Here is a 13,740-nt window from a genome sequence, read left to right as displayed (position 1 = left end):
ATAGTAAAATATAATCAACAACGAAAATGTAAATAAAAAGGTAAATTAAAACATAAATGAAAAGGTCTTGTGTTAGTCCTACCAAAATAGCAAACACTGAAAATCTCTTTACATTTAGGCTAAAAGACTGCTTTAATTTTTTAATTTAGGCATACTTAGAATATTTGTACTGAATGTTTGTGCTTTCATATTAGTTGTCTTTAACTTCTTCAATTCTATTTTTCAAAAAGAATCCTCTTTGCACTTAAAAAGTTTAGAATAACAATAATTCGTGTTAACAAATTTTAAATGATTAATAAAGGAATTATAATGCTTTGACTTATTGTTTTATCTCATTTACAAGCACAATAGCATATTTAAGGCTGCTGTGTGGGCTATTTCTGTCGGTTCGCATCCCGTCCCTTTGCGCCCCCTGGCGGCTCATTCACAAACTGCGGTCATACACTAAAAACAAAGCGGCTCCTATTTCAAACGGCGGCGGTATATGACGCGGCGGTAATAGTCACTTTGAACTCTCACCTACTGTAATTTAAGTGAGCAGAAGAAAACAATGGACAGGACATCCAATATTATATGCATACCTCATAATAATTTACTGCAGCATTTATTAGCTATTATTAGCTATTAATGAGCTATAAAGTCTTTAAAGTGCTATAAATACAATTTATAAATATAAATAAAAGACTGATCTGGTCTGATAATGGTTGTCCTATGCTATATGCATTTATACCACATATGAATCCTTTTTACTGCAGCAATTTGGAAAAAAATGCTAATTTAAAATATGTAGAAAAAAACAATAGTCAGGTCTGACACAGGACATCTCATACTAAACCTCAGATAAAGACTTGTTACTGCTGTGTTTTGGAGAAATTTGGTATTAACATTACTCAAAGTGTTATACAGACCCAATTTCCAATGCGTAGACAAAAACAATGATCAGTTCCTGTACAAAACATCACATACAATATGCATACTACATATAAACACTTCTTACTCCAGCAATTTAGAGAAGTGGGACATTAACATAATATAAAGTGCTATAAAGACCCCATTTCCAATAAGTAGGAAAAAAATGGTCAGTTCTTTTACAGGACATACTAAACTATGTGTTTACTTTACAAGAAAACTTTTTACTGCAGAGTTTTGGAGAAACAGGGTATTAACATATTATAAGGTGCTGTAAAGACCCCAATTCAAATAAGTAAAAAAATGGTCAGTTCTTATACATGACATACCATGCTATATATGTACTTCACATAAAACCTTTTTACTACAGCATTTTAAAGAAACAGGGTATTAACATAATATAAAATACTATAAAGGCCGCATTTTAAATAAGTAGAAACAAATAATGGTCAGTTCTTATACAGGACATCCCATACTATGTGTGGACTTCACATGAAACCTTATTACTGCAGTGTTTTAGAGAAATTGTATATTATTATATTTCAAAGTGTTATAAAGACCTCAATTCAAATAAGTTGAAAAAAACAATGGTCAATTCTTACACAGGACATCCAATACTATATCTGTACTTCACATGAAACCTTTTTGCTGCAGCATTTTGGAGAAATGGGGTATTAACGTCGAAAAAAGCACTATAAAGACCCCATTTCAAATAAGTAGAAAAAACAATGGTCAGATCTTATACAGGACATCTTAGTCTATGTGTGTACTTCACATGAAAGCTTTTTCCAGCAGCATTTTAAAGAAACGGGGTATTAACATAATATAAAGTACTTTAAAGATTGCATTTTTAATAAGCAGAAAAAAATAATGGTCAGTTCTTATACAGGGCATCCCATACTATATTGTGTACTTCACATTAAACCTTGTTACTGCACTATTTTGGAGAAATTGTATATTTATATGATTTAATGTGTTATCAAGACCCCATTTCTAATAAGTAGAAAAAAACAATGGTCAGTTCTTATATAGGACATCCCATACTATATGTTTACGTCACATGAAACCTTTTTACTGCAGCATTTTAGAGAAATTGGGTATTAACATATTATAAAGTACTATAAAGACTGCATTTCAAATAAGTAGAAAAAAACAATGGTCAGTTCTTATACAGGACATCCCATACTATATGTGTACTTCACATGAAACCTTCTTACTGCACTGTTTTGGAGAAATTGTATAATGGGGTAACAAAGTTTTTATACAGGACGAATGTGTCAAGGACAGACAGAACATCACAGTTTTCTACAACTCCAAATGTGTCAAGGATACAAAAAATTGCAGTTCTCTTCCTGCTGAGGGACTATATTTATTGACCTCCATAGTAATTGTTTTTTTTTTCCAAAATGAAAGTCAATGGTTACCAGTTTTCAGGTTAATTCTAAATATCTTCTTTTGTGTTCAACCAAAGAAAGGAACTCATAAATGTTTATAACCATTTGATTGCCAGTGAATAGTGCGTTTTTTTTCACTTTTGGGTAAACTATCTCTATGATATTAACCAAACATATCAGGTCGCTTTGTCTATGTACCCTACATTTGGAGCAGCACCACTCATCATCCCCAATAATAGCATTTTGTAGTAATGGTACAATAATAGCTTCACACAGTTGGGATTATGCCATCAACCTAACTGACTATTGAATTGACTATTGAAGTGACTGACCTTTTTTTTTTTACTTATTAGAAATGGGGTCTTGATAGCCACCTAAAAGTTAATTATGTCCCTTTTTTCTAAAACGCTGCAGTAAGAAGTCTTCATATGACGCCTCTAGTATGGGACGTCCTTTTTAAGAACAGACCATTGTTTTCTTCTACTGATTAGACATTGGGTCTTTATGAAACTTTGAATGTTGTTATTCCCCCATTTCTCCAAAATACTGCAGTGACAAGGTTTCATGTAAAGTACGCATATATTATGGAATGTCATGAACGTGAACTGCCCATTGTTTTCTTCTACTTATTAGACATTGGGTATTTAAAGCACTTTATATAATGTTTATGCCCAAATTTTCCAAAACACTGCAGTCTTTATCTGATGTATACATGTACTGTAGTATGGGATGTCCTGTACAAGAACTGACCATTGTTTTTTTCTACTTATTAAAAAATTAGGTCTTTATAGTACTTTAAGTTGATACCTATTTCTCCAAAATGCCGCTGTAGGATGGTTTCATGTAAATTGTGCATAAAGTGAGGGACGTCCTGTACAAAAACATAAAGCACTTTATATATTATGTTAATGCCCCAGTTCTCCAAAAATTGGCAGTAAGAATGTTTCATATTAAGTATGCATACAGTATGGGACGTCCTCTACGAGTATTCAGTAATAAGAAGAGCTGAGCATTGTTATTTTTTCTACTTTTTAGAAAAGGGGTCTTTAAAGCACTTTATAAGTTTAATACCCCATTTCTCGAAAATGCTGCAGTAATAAGTTTTCAGATGAAGTATGCATAAATTATAGGACATCCTGTATGATAACTGACTAATGTTTTTTCTACTTTTAAGTAATGGGGTCTTTATAGTACTTCATATTATGTTAGTGCCCCATTTCTCTAAAATCTAGCAGTAAGAAGGCTTCATTTGATGTTTGCAAATTTTATGGGACGTCCTCTACAAAAACTGACTATTTTTGTATTTTCTACTTCTAAAAAATGGGGTCTTTATAACACTTGTATTATGTAATTTCCCGATTTCTCCAAAATGATGTAGTAAGAAGTCTTCACATGAAGTATGTGTATAGTATAGGATGCCCTGTATAAAAACTGGCAATTGTTTTCTTCTACTTATTAGAAATGGGGTCTTTATAGCACTTTCTAATATGTTAATACCCCATTTCTCCAAAATGCTGCAGTAAGAAGGTTCCATGTGAAGTACACATATAGTATGGGATGTCCTATATAAGAACTGACCATTGTTTTTTCTACTTATTTGACATGCAGTCTTTATAGCACTTTATAATAGGTTAATACCCCGTTTCTCCAAAATGCTGCAGTAAAAAGGTTTCATGTGAAGTACATATATAGTTACATATATTGTATTGGAAGTCCTATATAAGAACTGACAATTATTTTTTTCTACTTATGCGGTCTTTATAGCACTTTATAATATGTTAATACCCCATTTCTCCAAAATGCTGCAATAAAAAGTTTTCCTGTGAAGTACACACATAGTATGGGATGTCCTATATATGAGCTGACCATTGTTTTTTCTACTTATTTGAAATGCGGTCTTTATAGCACTTTATATTAGGTTAATACCCCATTTATCCAAAATGTTGCAGTAAAAAGCCTTTATGTGAAGTACACATATAAAATGGGATGTCCTGTATAAGAACCGACCATTGTTTTTTCTACTTATTTGAAATGGTGTTTTTATATCACTGTATATTATGTTAATACCCCGTTTCTGCAAAACAGTTCAGTAAGAAGGTTTCATGTAAAGTACATATATAGTATGGGATGTCCTGTATAAGAACTGACTATTGTTGTCTTCTAATTTAAAAAGCTGTCTTTATAGTACTTTATATAATGTTAATACCCCGTTTCTTTAAAATGCTGCAGTAAAAAGGGTTCATGTGAAGTACACAAATAGATTAGAATATCCTGTATAAGAACTGACCATTCTTTTTTTTCTACCTATTTAAAATGCCGCCTTTATAGTACTTTATATTATTTTAATACCCCGTTTCTTTAAATTGCTGCAGTAAAAAGGTTTCATGTGAAGTACACACATAGTATGGGATGTCCTGTATAAGAACTGACCAATGTTTTTTTCTACTTATTTGAAATGCGGTCTTTATAGCACCGTATATTAGGTTAATACCCCATTCAGCCAAAGCAGTGCAGTTAAAAGGTTTAATGTGAAGTACACATTCAGTATAGGATGTCCTGTATAAGAATTGACAATTGTTTTTTTCTACTTATTTGAAATTAGGTTTTTATAGCTCTTTATAATAGGTTAATACTCCTGTTTCTTTAAAATGCTGCTGTAAAGTTTTCATGTGAAGTACACACATAGATTAGGATTTCCTTTATAAGAACTGACCATTGTTTTTTTTTCTGCTTATTTGAAATGGGGTGTGTATAGTACAATATATTAGGTTAATACACCATTTCTCCAAAGCAGTGCAGTAAGATGGTTTAATGTGAAGTACACATATAGTATAGGATGTCCTGTATAAGAACTGACCACTGTTTTTTTCTACTAATTTGAAATAAGGTTTTTATATCACTTTATAGTATGTTAATACCCCATTTCTTTAAAATGCTGCAGTAAAAAGGTTTCATGTGAAGTACACATATACTATGGGATGTCCTGTATAAGATCTGACCATTGTTTTTTCTACTTATTTAAAATGCTGTCTTTATAAAACTTTATATTATGTTAATACCCAATTTCTTTAAAATGCTTCAGTAAAAAGGTTTCATGTGAAGTACTTATATAGTATGGGATGTCCTGTATAAGAACTGACCATTGGTTTCTTCTACTTATTAAAAATGGGGTCTTTGTAACACTTTAAATTATATTAATATACAATTTCTCCAAAATGCTGCAGTAAAAAGGTTTCATGTAAAGTACACATAGTATGTGATGTCCTGTATAAGATCTGACCATTGTTTTTTTCTACTTATTTGAAATGCAGTCTTTATAGTACTTTATAGGGGTGTAACGATACACTCAGCTCACGATACGATGTGTATCACGATATAATGTTCACGATTCGATATGTATCATGATATTTGGAATAAAAATTGAAAATTTAACTTACATGCAAATTTTACCAAGTAAACTATTTTTTATGTATTTCTTTTGTTTCAACTTGTTAAACTGAACCTTCTTTTAGAAAATATATTAAACAGGCCTGTCTCTGGAAAATAAAACTATTTAAAAACTTCTTAAAAAATATTATTGAATGACAGAGACAAAATTAAGGAACAATTTAAGTAAAGGTGCAAAAAAAATAAGCTTTATATTCAATTGAATTTAACAGTAAGAGCTTAAGGCTTTGCTTGGTCACTTGCGTTTTTTGTGTGTGCAAAAAAAAATCCACATTTCCAGGTAATCAGCAGTTTTATAAAATAATCCTGAACTTATGTGTATCTTCTGAGAGGTTATTATGGATGTCTGTCTTCATGTTGGGCATGATGAGTGACAGGGTGGCCGTCTTTTCATTACACAGGACAGTCGTGACTCTTTTCAGCAGTTTAGGCAGGTTTACTATTTCTTCGGCGTCGCTGATGTCGGCGCTATCAAGTGTATCATGTTGACGTGCATTTTTGTGTACCTCTGTACTCAAAAGGGTTAACCCAGATAGCAAAATACACTCGGGCCAGTTCCGGCTAGATTGTCGCCTGCCGGAGACTAACCCCTCGGCCCAACTTCGGCTGCCGGACTCGGGCCGGATGCCTGTGGACTCACTGCCCGATTCCGGCCCGAATCAAGCGGGCCAGATGCGGCGGCCGTAAGCGAGCCGACGCTGCGCATCCGCGCCGGAAACGGCGCGAGGGTAATGTGCGCTGCGGCCCGGAGCTGGCGCGACTCCGTATTTATACACCTTATAAAACCTTTTGGTATTACATTGGTACTTGATATATGGTATTACAACCATTTGAATTTATATAACAGCAAACACAGGCTATAATGTAAACACAAAGTGTAAGCACTGCGTTTAACCTTTGAATAAAGTGCAAACTGCATACATATTCTGTAACGAAAATAATCAGACAAATGACAAAATAAATAAATGTTAAACGTTTATTCATTGCATGAAAAAAAAGTACTAAAATTTTATAAATAATTTTGAAGTGCACAAGAATATCAATATAAAAACAACACAATAAAGACACACAGAAAGATTTAAACAAAAAATCTAAAAATTACACACAAACACAGATGTTTTTTAAAACAACCCTGTTTTTCCAATAGACTTGAATTAAAAATTTGTAAAAAACAGCTAAATTTTATATAAACCTAAATATAGAAACCAATTTAAGATATAGCAAGAAACATCTTAAAAATACCAATGACAATCCGTAAAATAGTACAAGTCAAACTTGTAAAAAGTACTGCAGAATTCCGAAGAAACATCTTGAAACATTTTTTAATAAAACATTAAAATAATAATAAACAAACAAACAAATATATATATATATATATATATATATATATATATATATATATATATATAATTGCAGAAGTATAAAGTCAAACTTTTTTTTTAAATAAACTTGAACAAAAGCAATTGCACAAACAGCAAGACATGAGTGAGATGATTATACATTTCATATATATACACGTCTTGTGCAATTTTATATTTATAATTTTATTTGTATTACGTTTATTAAAAATGTATCAAGATGTTTCTTCAGAATTTGGCCCACACACATACATACATACATACCATACATAAATACACACACACACACACACACATACACATATATTTATATATATATATATTATATTTTATATTGTATAAATGCAAATGAAAGAAACAAATTGTTCAAGTATCAGGGAACATCCTAATACACTTAAAATGTTGTTTAAAAAATAAAACAAAATAGTGATGTAGACATTTGACACATTAGCTTTCTCTTCTTTCTTCCTCCATCCCTGTCAGGGGCAAGTTGTAGCTACCTTGTAATGCATTTTTCCACTTCTTTATCAGTGGCGTGGTATGGACATTTGTCCTCACTCCATCTGTGATTAAAAGATAAACAGATAATTAGTAGTGAACAAGTACTAATGTAAAAAAAAAAAAAAAATTAGGAAAAAAGTAGGCTACCTACGAAGCAAAAAAAAAAAACAATTAAAAAAAAACAAATTAACCTTAAACACTTTGAAATTAGCAAGAGCTTGAACTTACCAGTTTCTTCATTTGTTCAGGCTGCTCCTTTAGTTGATTTTCAAGCTTTTCCAAATCAAATTGGCCAAAGGAAGGTCAAATGTGTTTACATCTGGAATTTCATCACGTCTGTTTTGGTTTTGTGAGAATCAGGCCCAGCTGCTGCTTTATGACGCTGCATGATTTTAAAACTTCAGTCAGTCGTGCTAAAAAAGAAAAATAACAGATTAGTATAAATCAACCTGTAGCTTATTCTCATACAACTTCTGTAAATACAACAGTGGGTTAGACACTGCTGATATTCTCTAGTTGATCTTTACTTTCTAGCTGCATTAAACCTTAACAAATTTAGTGATGTCTTCAATTCTTACAAAGACATCACGAGATGCAATAAGTTCTGTCTTGATCTCAAACTGCACTAGAACAAAGACTGTAAATGTTCATAGGTGTACTGCAGGAGTGTCCAAACTTTTTGGGCCGAGGGCCAGATGCAAAAAAACAAACGTTGTCGCGGGCCAAATTTTACATACATCACACAGACACGTGTATATAAATATATATATATATATATATATATATATATACAGTTGAAGTCAGAATTGTTAGCCCCCCTAAATTATTAGCCACCGTTTATTTTTTCCCCAATTTCTGTTTAACGGAGAGTTAAACATTTTTTCCACACATTTCTAAACATATTAGTTTTAGTAACTCATTTCTAATAACTGATTTATTTTATCTTTGCCATGATGACAGTAAATAATATTTGACTAGATTATTTTTAAGACACTTCTATACAGCTTAAAGTGACATTTAAAGGCTTAACTAGGTTAATCAAGTTAACTAGTCAAGTTAAGGTAATTAGGCAAGTTATTTTATAACAATGGTTTGTTCTGAAGACTTAAGGGGCTAATAATTTTGACCTTAAAATGGTTCATAAAAAAAATTCAACCGCTTTTTATTCTAGCCGAAATAAAACATAAGTCTTTCTCCAAAAGAAAAAATATTATCAGACATACTGTAAAAATGTCCTTGCTCTGTTAAACATCATTTGGGAAATATTTAAAAAAGAAGAAATAAATCAATGAGGGGCTAATAATTCAGACTTCAACTGTGTGTAGATAGATAGACAGACAGACACAGACAGACAGACACAGACAGACAGACAGACAGACAGACAGACAGACAGACAGACAGACAGACAGACAGACAGACAGACAGACAGACAGACAGACAGACAGACAGACAGACAGATAGATAGATAGATAGATAGATAGATAGATAGATAGATAGATAGATAGATAGATAGATAGATAGATAGATAGATCATAACAAGAACTGCTGCTTAATTGAATGCATGTAATAGCGACACCCGGTGGTTATTTATTGAATTACGTTCATTTTTGTATAGCGGGCCAGATTCTATTGATATTTATAAAAACGGCCCGCGGGCCGTAGTTTGGACACGCCTGGTGTACTGGAATGTACAGTATCTGTGCATCTTGATGGTGGTCTTAAGATTTCTGCCATAGTCATTGATGGTGATGGTACTTGTGGTGCTGCATTGATTTCTGAAATCTTCATACCTGCCTTTTATCCAGCCTCTTTGTTCCAAGTAATTTTTCTTCATCATGGTATAGATGTGTCTATACTGTCCCTTAATCAGATACATTTACAAAACAAAACATCACTTTAGTATAGTGCCAGGGCAAAACTCACAGGTTGTAATAGATCAATGACATAATGTTGACAGTATGTGTTTAAAATAATTGCAAACAAACCTTTAGATGTATGACAGTCATCGTCCTCATCTGTCTACCAGTCAGAAATCACAGTTGCGTGTGGATATTTCAGTCGAGCTTCCTCATATGCATCTATAATAAAACATCGCATTGTTGTTAACCTCCCGTAAAGAAAAGTTCAAATCCTGAAATACTATCAAAGTTAATTAATGCATATAATACATATAATGCATATAATGTTATAGTGTAAATAATCAGTACACAGAAGGTTGCACAAGATTTATTCGGAGATTCATGCAGAGTGACAGCCTTATGAATCTGAGACATAGATTTGTAAGATGGCCAAGCACATGCATTATTCTGTACCCATGAAGATTAACCTACCATTGTGAAAAATGTTTGATGATGATAGCCAATAACAATAAACCATTTCAGCTGTTTGTGAAGCAATTAGTAATGTAATGTCTGAAAAGCTCAATCTATGTTGAAAATGTATCAGCAGTTTACAGCTTATGGACTTTTAGCACACAACTATAGCATGCCTATTCACGTTCAAAAGAGTGTGCCATTGACTGCTTTGGTCGTGATGTGCTGCAAAATGATCTCACTAACCTTTGTTAAACAAGAACAATAAGACTTAACCAACAAATATTGTTACCCATTCATTTAAATCAGAATTTATCACTGTCAATAACATAAAAAAATAAAAAAAAACATCAAAATCTGCTTTAAGACGTTCAGTTTTACATTAACTGATCATTACAGCTTGAACAAAAGATATAATTGATTCACAGAGGCTAACACATATGAATTAAAGTGCATAGTAATATATTTCTCTTGGATAATTTAAAGAGAATAGTAAACAGTCGAGTTTCGATAATTTTCGTGACTAACTGCATAAACAAGATAAACAATATTTTATTAATCCAAAACGATTAGTTTTTATTTACACATAATCACAGAATTAATACTGTTGGATAAGTATACGCCTGTACAATGATTTTTTTCAACATCCACGGTACTTTATAATGTTAAATCAGGAAAAAAAACACGTTTTGCCAAGTTAGTTAATGGATTCGTCTACAGAAACTTTCTTTAACGCAAAGTTAGCATACACACAAATTAGTTTCATGTTTCTTTAAAATAATTAAAATAGTTTTCAGTTACTACACACGTTACAATCTAACATTGTGTAAAAGGAAAAGGAACTTTCAGACGTGTTTGTAACTGTTAGCGTTAGCATACATTAGCTCCAGTCGTGTTTCTTAAAGCAAGTTACATTTCGTATCAAACTGTTTTAAATTACTAAACGCTGTTACAACCAAACACAGTGGAAATGTTTTAAGCTCTAAATTCGCAAATTTTACAGAACACAAGCAGTAAAAAGCTTACCTTTCTGACCGGAATCCACGTGAGTTTTTGGAAAACCAAACTTTTTCTTCTTGTGATCTTCGTGCCATGGTGGTTGACAACCAGCTTTTTGGAGCATTACCGCCACCGTCTGGATTGGAGTTTGGATCAGGAGTTTAGTAACGCATGAGTTTATTATGAAACCAACTTCTGCTTTAAAAAAAAAAACAGTCAGCACAGGAGCGTGCTATCTCAAAAATAAGCGAATTTTACATGTGACATGTATAATCTATTTATAAATAATATTGTTTTGTTTGCGTCTAAACATTGACCATCCACACTAAATATTCTTTTTTTTTTTTTTTTTGCTATTGTACCATGAATATTTTCTCAAATTATCATTAAACGTGGAGCTAACAGATTACTAGATAAAATAAGAACTTAATCGGTTGCCATCAGCTGAGTCCTTGCAAGAAGCGGCCAGGATATGGTTGACCGGAATCGGGCCAGTGCTTTACAGCCGCATCACAACCGCATGTGCGCGAGCGAGCTGCGGGCCGCACTCGGCCCGGATAACACTCGCCGATGCCGAGTCGGAGCCGGAGGCGCCGGGGGGCAGCCGAGCTCGGGCCGATTACTGCCTGCTATCTGGGAATGCTCGTCGTAATCATAACTCTAAAATGCGATATGATTGTTTAAATAATGTGTACGTTTTCGGTTTCATTTCCACTGCTAAGTGCTGTTCATACGTCCCACGCGGCTCCTGAAAGATCACTCTGTTCCACAAACTGAATGTTGTTTACTACTTTATTAGTCACAACCTGCAGGTTCTGTTCACTGAAGCAGACGCGCGCATATGGCAAGCCATTTTAGCATTTAAACCTTTGTTCTGACTATCCATAAATATATTTAATTCATATTCAATTAAATTTATTTAGAAATATCTCTAATTATATTTTGACTAGTCGAATTATAATTATGACTAGTCAAAATATAATTAGAGATATCTCTAAATATATTTATGGATAGTCAGATCAAAGGTTTAAATGCTAAAACGGCTTGCCGTACGCGCGCGTCTATCATAGTCCGCCCTCTGTAGTAACAGCTCACGTCATGTGTGATTTTGCGGCCGCCAATACATCATTATATGAAGACAAAATGATATTTTAGGGGGAATTGTACCTTATAAATACAGTATGTGACTCTTTCAACACCATTAGGAGGTATCCATGTCGCAAATCACTGTGAAGACTTTAAAACTTAGGATGTTTGACCCAGAATGCGTGTCAAAAAGCGGACGAGTCTAAAGCAATGACTGTGTTAATAACGATGTTAATACCCAATTTCTCCAAAATGCTGCAGTAAAAAGGTTTCATGTAAAGTACACATATAGTATGGGATGTCCTATATAAGAACTGACCATTGTTTTTTCTACTTATTAGAAATGGGGTCTTTATAACACTTTAAATCATATTAATATACAATTTCTCCAAAACAGTGCCGTAAGAAGGTTTATTGTGAAGTACACATATAGTAAGGGATGTCCTGTATAAGAACTGACCATTGTTTTTTTTTCTACTTATTTAAAATGGGGTCTTTATAACACATTAAATCATATTAATATACAATTTCTCCAAAACAGTGCAGTAAGAAGGTTTAATGTGAAATACACAATATAGTATGGGATGTCCTGTATAAGAACTGACCAATGTTTTTTTCTACTTATTAAAAATGCTGTTTTTATAGTACTTTATATTATGTTAATACCCCGTTTCTTTAAAATGCTGCAGTAAAAAGCTTTCATGTGAAGTACACTCATAGATTAGGATGTCCTGTATAAGATCTGACCATTGTTTTTTTCTACTTATTTGAAATGTGGTCTTAATAGTACTCTTTCTACGTTAATACCCTGTTTCTCCAAAATGCTGCAGTAAAAAGGTTTCATGTGAAGTACATATATAGTATGAGATATCCTGCATAAGAACTGACCATTGTTTTATTTTTCTACTTATATGAAATTGGGTTTTTATATCACTTTATATTATTTTAATACCTCATTTCTCCAAAACAGTGCAGTAAGAAGGTGTCATGTGATGTACACACATATTATGGAATGTCCTGTATAAGAACTGAGCATTGTTTTTTTCTGCTTATTTGAAATGGGATCTTTATAGCACTTTATATTATGTTAATACCCCATTTCTCCAAAATGCTGCAGTAAAAAGGTTTCATGTGAAGTACAGATATAGTATGGGATGTCCTGTATATAAACTGACCATTGTTTTTTTCTACTTATTTGAATTGGGGTCTTTATAACACTTTGAAATATAATAATATACAATTTCTCCAAAACACTGCAGTAATAAGGTTTCATGTGAAGTCCACATATAGTATGGGATGTCCTGTTTAAGAACTGACCATTATTTTTTCTACTTATTTAAAATGCGGTCTTTATAGTATTTTATATTATGTTAATACCCTGTGTCTTTAAAATGCTGCAGTAAAAAGGTTTCATGTGAAGTACATATATAGCATGGTATGTCATGTATAGGAACTGACCATTGTTTTTTTCTACTTATTTGAAATGTGGTCTTTATAGCACTTTATATTATGTTAATGTCCCACTTCTCCAAATTGCTGGAGTAAGAAGTGATTATATGTAGTATGCATATTGTATGTGATGTTCTGAACTGATCATTGTTTTTGTCTACTTATTGGAAATTGGGTCTTTAAAACAGTTTGAGTAATGTTAATACCAAATTTCTCCAAAACACTGCAGTAACAAGTCTTTATCTGAGGTTTAGAATGGGATGTCCTGTATCAGACCTGACTATT

General features: G+C 32.8%; 1 protein-coding gene and 1 long non-coding RNA gene across 4 annotated transcripts in view; one reads left to right on the top strand and one right to left on the bottom strand.

Annotated features, from left to right (window-relative positions):
• The window catches only part of crfb4 (cytokine receptor family member b4), a 136,616-nt gene that overhangs the window by 7,983 nt on the left and 114,893 nt on the right, over positions 1–13,740 (top strand). The window lies entirely within an intron of this gene.
• On the bottom strand, positions 7,570–9,472 carry LOC141376094 (uncharacterized). The gene is made up of 3 exons (XR_012385244.1): positions 9,400–9,472; positions 7,838–8,022; positions 7,570–7,671 (listed from the first exon to the last, which is right to left on the bottom strand). It is a non-coding gene; the product is annotated as an uncharacterized lncRNA (long non-coding RNA).

Source organism: Danio rerio, chromosome 9 (assembly GCF_049306965.1).
Source record: "Danio rerio strain Tuebingen ecotype United States chromosome 9, GRCz12tu, whole genome shotgun sequence".
Classification (NCBI taxonomy): domain Eukaryota; kingdom Metazoa; phylum Chordata; class Actinopteri; order Cypriniformes; family Danionidae; genus Danio; species Danio rerio.
Note: the sequence above shows the minus strand (reverse complement) of the source record. Positions and strands in the feature narration are given on the sequence as shown.